We start from the raw sequence: 7005 nt of genomic DNA on the forward strand, positions 1-7005 counted from the left end.
TCCCAAATATTCTTTTAGCTCCTCTAAACATTTTTTCACTGCAGTGTTAATAGAAAAATTTCCATTTAGTTCTTTTTAATAACTTCTTTTTTAATCTTATAGTTTCTGTTTTATAAGTCATTTATCTCCTTTATTTTTTTACATCATTTTCACTGGCCCTGTGAATATAGCTAAAATAACTGTCTAGAAAATCCAATATCTGGGTTTCCAACTTTAGTCTCTTTTTTGGCATTCTTTGTAATTAATTGTTGTTGAAAACTGGACACTTGGAATATTGTACTGAAAACAAGTTCCTCTCCACCTAGGGTTATTTTTTAATGACTCTGATAAGTTCAACAATATTTCTTAGCTAATTTTATGCCAAGATATGTTATAAATAACAAATGAAGTACAGGTTGAGTATCTTATCCAATATCTATGAGACGAATAATATCACCAATTTTGGAGTATCTTAGATTTGAGAATATTTTTATGGAATAATTGTGTATCATACTAGACAGTCCAAAAACCCTATATTATCCTTAATCTGAGACATTTTTGAGAGCAGATACTCAAAAAAGTTGCAGACTTGGTAGTATTTTGGTTTTTTGAATAAAAAATTCAAAGTGTTATACAGGCTTGATTTGTAAGAAAACAAAATTCTGTTCCCTTTCTTTTAGTGTAACCAAGCTGTTTTGGGCTTCTATACAAATATGCTTTGCTATAGGAAACTACCTAACCACCCACACCATCTGTGAATACTTCACCAAATAGACCCAAGAGGCTTCTCAAGGGACCTTCACCCTCTCTCCGGGGCCTCAAGACACAGCCCACGTCCTGTTTGTCCTGTTATCTGTAATCTGCAGCTGGCCGGCAGCTAACTCTATACCAGGACAAGGGTCACTTCCCCCAGAGATATGCAACTCAGCATGTATGCCTTGCTACCCCATATTATTGGTTAACATATATGATTGTTCCAAACGGATTGGCTGCCTGCGTACAGACCTCACTGTAATGCTTTAAAATTATTGGCTATCAATGCGCGGGCTCTGTGGTAAAGGATGGTATGGCCCTATATAAGATCCTCTCCAAAAAGCCTCGGGGCTCTCAGCCACTGACCTGAACCTCACGGATCTCGAGGTCAAGTGTACCTGAGAGCCAGAGCATGCTCGAATAAAGCTCGCTCTTGCTTTTGCCTAAGAAGTGTCTCTTGGTGTCCTCCATTAAGTGGGAGTTCTGCGACCCTTACAGATCAATCCCTCTCTATTTTATTAGCTTCATGATTGGATAATAATTAACTAAAGATTTCTTATAATACCAGAAGCTGAAAAATTTTTTGTTCTCCTAAGTATTATGGCTTCTATACCAAACCATAGCAAGTAACAACTCTACCTTAGCCCTTTCCCCTACTTCTAAGGAAACTTAAGGGCTAGAATGTGAGCTTGAGCTCTTCCCAGGAAGATCTCCTATGATCATACACACATCCTGCAAACACCTTTCCAAGACTACAAACAACATTTTTTCTTTTCAGGGCTATAGCCATTTCAGTCCCCAGACTTCTTGTCATTGATTTTTAAATAGGTTATTCTTTGTCCAATTGTTATTGGCAGCTGCAGGCAGAAAAAGCTTTTACCTGTTAATATTTTAAACAAATACTTTCTTAAATAGTAGTTTTAGAACTAAGCAAGTTTGAAGTCAGGTGATTGCCCTTAAGCAATCATTAAATACGTCAAAACAATAGTTTGTCCTGCATCTTCTAGTACTGGGTGTGAAGGTTGTTATTTTCAAAGCTATATTTGAGTTGGAACAGAGTGTTAAACCTGGGTAACTTAAAATTCCACAAAGCTCTGGTTCTCACTGAAATCTAGATATTCTTAAATAAATGCTCCCTGGCTTGCTGCAAATCTTTAGTTAATAGCCATAGTTCAAAAACTAAAATGTCCCAGACTTTTGCCAGGTTTACCATTGCTTTATGGAGGGCTATGAGTTCAGAATTCTTTACTCTTTTTCCTTAGTACCTCTTTAATGTGAGCATTTACTATTTCACAAATTGCCACTGATTTTGGACCTCAATAGGTGTTTACTAGCATTTGTTAAAATAGTATCCTTGATAGATAAGTTTGTCTTATCCCATTCATAACTCCTTTGATTCTAGTGATTTCCCATTCACATGTCTTGCATTCTACCTTGTTGGAATAGTCTTTAAATGTCAGTTCTAAGATCTATCTGATATCATATGATTTGTCTTTAATAATTACTTTAGAAGCATAAAAATCATGCCAATGAAATGCTTTTCACAGTTATCAATATACTTGTTTTGTAGACATTGACAGTTCTATGTCACTTTTCTTACAATTTTCTATTCTTTAAATTTATCTGTGCTCACTTCACTGTGCTGATTTCTGTGTGAAACCAGAAATCTCTTTGTTTCTAAATAAAACAAACTTTATTGAATTTGTTATTAGGGTGTCACACTGTCAAACTAATGATTCCTACATGTCCAAAAGCCTGAAATATAAGACTCAAAATGGTAGTTACTATTACAAACATTGTAAAACTTCTTTCACAGTGGAATGTAATTTAGGAATTTTTTTTCAGCAATGTTTTCTAAAGAATTGTTGCTACAGTTCTTATCTGGAGAAAAACCTAAATCTCTTCTTCAAATACTAAAATGGTTGGTTACTCATAGTAATATTTTCAAATTGCTCTTCCAACTCTTATTTTCCAATACTCAAAACCAGTTAATTGCCTTGTTAAAACATCCTCGCCAAGTCATTTTTCTGAATTTGATTACTGGGGGAAAAAAGTGTTGTGAATGTATCATATTCTTTAAAACTATTTTTTCCTTGCTACTCTTAAGTTTCTGTATTTTTTTTGGCTTAAAGATTATTCACAGATTCCCACAAGGAGTGAAATAAACAGAGGCACAAGGCCCTAAGTCTAAATCCTAGTTCTAATAGCAACAACAAAAATCTGTTCTCACAACTGAAGCATTGACTCCCATCCTGTTTTCCCCAGGTGCTCAGGGATACCAGGAAAGCCGGCAAAGACCAGAAAGCTTGACTCCAGCAGGGGAATCTGCCTCAGCCTAGCTGTCAACATCCCCTTGTGGGCCAGGAAGCCCCTGTCTCCCTTGACCCAATGGCTTTTGCATTAACTTCTCCCCCACCCCTTTAGACCCCATAAAACCCTAGCTCCTGTCCCAGCTCAGACACACAACCTCCAATCCTGCCGGAAGGTCTGCGCCCCTCACTGCTCCTCAACAGGAACTCGGCCTATTCTGTTCTCTATTTTCCTAACATTTGGTGCTGAAACCCGGGAGAAGAAAAACGCCAGATGTAACTGGGTTCCCTTTACTTGCCTCCTGGTCGCCTCTCATCGACCTTTTTTTTCATATATTTTTATTGTAATTAATAGAAGGGTTACATTATATTCACCAGATAGAAAGTGCATTACTTCACATACATTGATACCCTTTCTCATGTCTTGGTCCCCATTTCCCTCACCCCATCCCTGCCCCTCATCTTGTTTTCCCCCCTTCCCTATCCTATTTCAAATAACCAAATAAGCATATATACAATATATTAGATAACCAGGTGAAATTCTGTAACAATATGAGATAACCAAGGGACAGCAAAAGACATGAGAGATAACAGTACATTGAGGACAACAATTACTCATTACATGGCTGTTCATGCAGCTTTTTACCTTCTCTTTCCCATGCCTTTCTTCACCCCAAGCACAGAGCCCACCGAGCTTACTCTGGGATAAATAGCCACCTGACATGTCTCCATGGCCATTACCTACAAGAGGAGAACATGCTTCCAGATGGCCAACCCAGGTGGCTTGAGGTATTATTGGTTATCTGTGTACACCCAGAAAAGGCCTTGTCTCTCCCCCTATTCTCTCTTCCTCTCCCCTTCCACTGACTCTTGATCATCAGACAGAAGGCTTTTCACCATTTGATTGACTCCACCTATTATCCAAAAGGTAACTAGCCTGGTCCATGGTGGAGGCTCCCCTACAGGGACCCCAGGACTCCAGGAGTCCTCCTTCCTTCCTTTCCTGTCTCTGGAGTCCCTCACATTTGCTGACACCATGACACCTTTTAATCAGGACTTTGGAGATGCCCTCTCCTTAACAACAATAATTGTGAGACTTGATACAATAGATGCTAGCCTGCATCGAGAAGAAAAGCTGCTTGAAAAATCACAATTATCCTTAACTGTTAAGCAGTCTAAGTTTTGTCAATAATCAATAACACCTGCCAGGAAATGTAGCTTGCTAGAACTTATTGACAAAATAACCAGACTAATATAACCAAGCCTTCATATGCTTGTTACATGGTACTTTCTGTAATAGTCACTTAATCTTGAAACTCAATATCAATGTTCTTTTGCAAGACTGAAATTGTCAGTTGAGTTACAACTGCATCTCATTTATGTCGGATCCCTACATGCCATTAAATCCCCAAGCTACTGACTAGTTACACCTAAAATATTATATTCCGACTATTATCCTAGCTACTTGGGAAAGAAAGATAGATGACTCTTGAAGACCACCCTAAATAAAAACTACTGAGAGTCTAGACAGGTGTTGCAGAATATGTACCTATATTCCCAACTCCTTGGAAGGGAAAGGAGGACTGTGCTCAGAGGCTGGCTTGAGGAAAAGCAAGAGCATTTATCTGAAAAATAAACAAACTATAAGTGAAAGATCTGAAAACAATGCTCCAGAGGTAGAGCACTGGCCTGGGTGGAGTGAGGCCACAAGTTCAGTGATGTATCTCATCGGTATCACAAATCATCATCATCATCATCATCATCATCATCATCATCATCATCATCATCAGATAGAACTTTCTATTTTTTTGCAAGCTGAAATGAATTTTTGTCATAGTATTTTTCAGCATTAATGGAGAAATCGTATGATAAGCTTTTTGTTTGTTTGCATGGTAAATTTCATGATTAGCTTTCAAATAATCTTAGTGGTAAATGACTGTGGACATCTCATATTGCTCTTTATTATTCTGTTGGATTCCTTTGGTAGTTGTGTATTTATGTAAATATTTGCTCTATATTTTGGCACTGAAAAGATTCAGTCACTCTAGATTTCATGCATGTTCTAGACCTTGGGTACATTTTTCTTTCATGATAATGCTTTCATTTTTCAGGAGGTGAGAAGATTTTTCCCCACTATGTGTAATCACATGAATTCTCACAGCTAATTCTCTCATTTTTTTTTCTGAGTGTACAAATACAGTGATCTTCTAAGAATCAAGCTTAGACTTTTTGCCACTTATTTTTCAAGTGCTACTTTTCAAGGCAGCTTAAGGAATCTGTGCTTTCCTTTTAATTCATTTGTACAAAGCTGAGAAAAGTTTTCAATTAGAATTCATTTACTTTCTTGTGCAAATATAATGATTATTTCATTATCAAAACTTTCAGATGGCTTTATCTTATCCTCTCCCTTCAAAAACACATACAATAAGTACCATGTTTCCCAATGGTTTTAGAATTTAACTGATTCAGTCATTGACCTTATAAAATGTTAAGTTTTATTATGTTGTAACTTGTACACAAAATTGTTCATGCTTAATAGGGACATTTTGATGAGTTTAGACATTTGTATGCACTTGTGACACAGCTAACACCATCAGAGTACATACTTCAAAGTACAGATGGCGTACTGGCGGCTCATACTTGTAATCCTAGCCTACTTAGGAGGCTGTAACCTAAGGATTGTGGTTTGAAGTCAGCCTAGGTAAGAAAGTCTCTGAGACTGTTATCCTCAAATAATCATCATAAAACTGGAAATCAAGCTGTGGTTCAAAGTGGTAGAGTGCTGTAGCCACTAGCAAAAAAGCTCAGGGACAGCACCCAAGCCTTGAGTTCAAGCCCCAGGACTGACAAAAACCAAACCAAAACAAAGTGCAAATTACAGTAATTGTTATAGGCATTATGATACACAGGAGATGTTTATAGAGTATCACTCTTGCATAACAAACACTGAATGCTTTTTGTGGAACAATTCCTCCTCCTTTCCCTTTGCCTTCATGGCCATTTTTCAAGTCTTTGCTTCTGTTACATAACAGTGATCATATAGTGTTTATGCTTCTACTTAAGTTTTTGAATGTTGTCAGAATATCTGCTCTACTTTCTTTTAGTAGTATTTTTTAGTTTTCAGAGCATGAATCTTTGATATCTTGTTAAATTATGTTTAAGAATTTTATTCCTTTTGAGGTATTTATTATAAGTGGGATTCGTAATACTGAAAATGCAACTGGCTTTTTTCATTGATTTTTCAGGTCTGCAACTGTGCTAAACTAGTTTACTTGTTCTGACTGGGATTTTTGAATGTGTTAGGTTTTCTATAAATAACTGAATGTCTTCAGCAGCAGTCACAGACATTTGTACTTCTCTTACAATTTGAATGGTCTCTTTCCCTCTCCTCTGTCCTTTTTCTTCCCCTCCCCTTCATCTTTCTGTACTATGGCAGTTTCCCAATTGTTTTGGATGGTCTTTTTCATTCTTCCAGTGTAAAGTCTGCACATGCCATTTTCCCTATCTAAGTCTTCATACGGCTGCCTCTAAGAGGCACTGGTCACATCATTCCGTTTCAAGGGTATCTTTGTATAGATTCTGATCTTGTAAAGTTTAGATGGCTAATAACAATAAAAATAATTTTACATTGAATGTTTGTAAGAAGTTATCTCACTTTATTAAATAAAACAATAATTTTGAATTTTGTGTTTAATAGCTCTTCCTCATCTTTGCTTCAAGGCAATGTTCAAACATTACATGTCTAATATAAAGGAAAAATAAGCTGTATATTCTTAATCATAAATTCCTCCATTTTCATGTAACTCCTAAAGCAGATGTCAGAACAGTATTAACCAGCCAGAGGACATAGATATTTTATTTAAAACATTAAGGACTGGGAGCCAAATAAAAATTCTATTTAAGGACACAGTGGAAATTGGCAAGCAGTTCTTCAGTAATGAAAGCAGACGAAATGAAAAGAGAA

This window comes from Megascapheus bottae, chromosome 8, assembly GCF_031878675.1.
Source record: "Megascapheus bottae isolate mThoBot1 chromosome 8, mThoBot2.hap1, whole genome shotgun sequence".
NCBI lineage: Eukaryota > Metazoa > Chordata > Mammalia > Rodentia > Geomyidae > Megascapheus > Megascapheus bottae.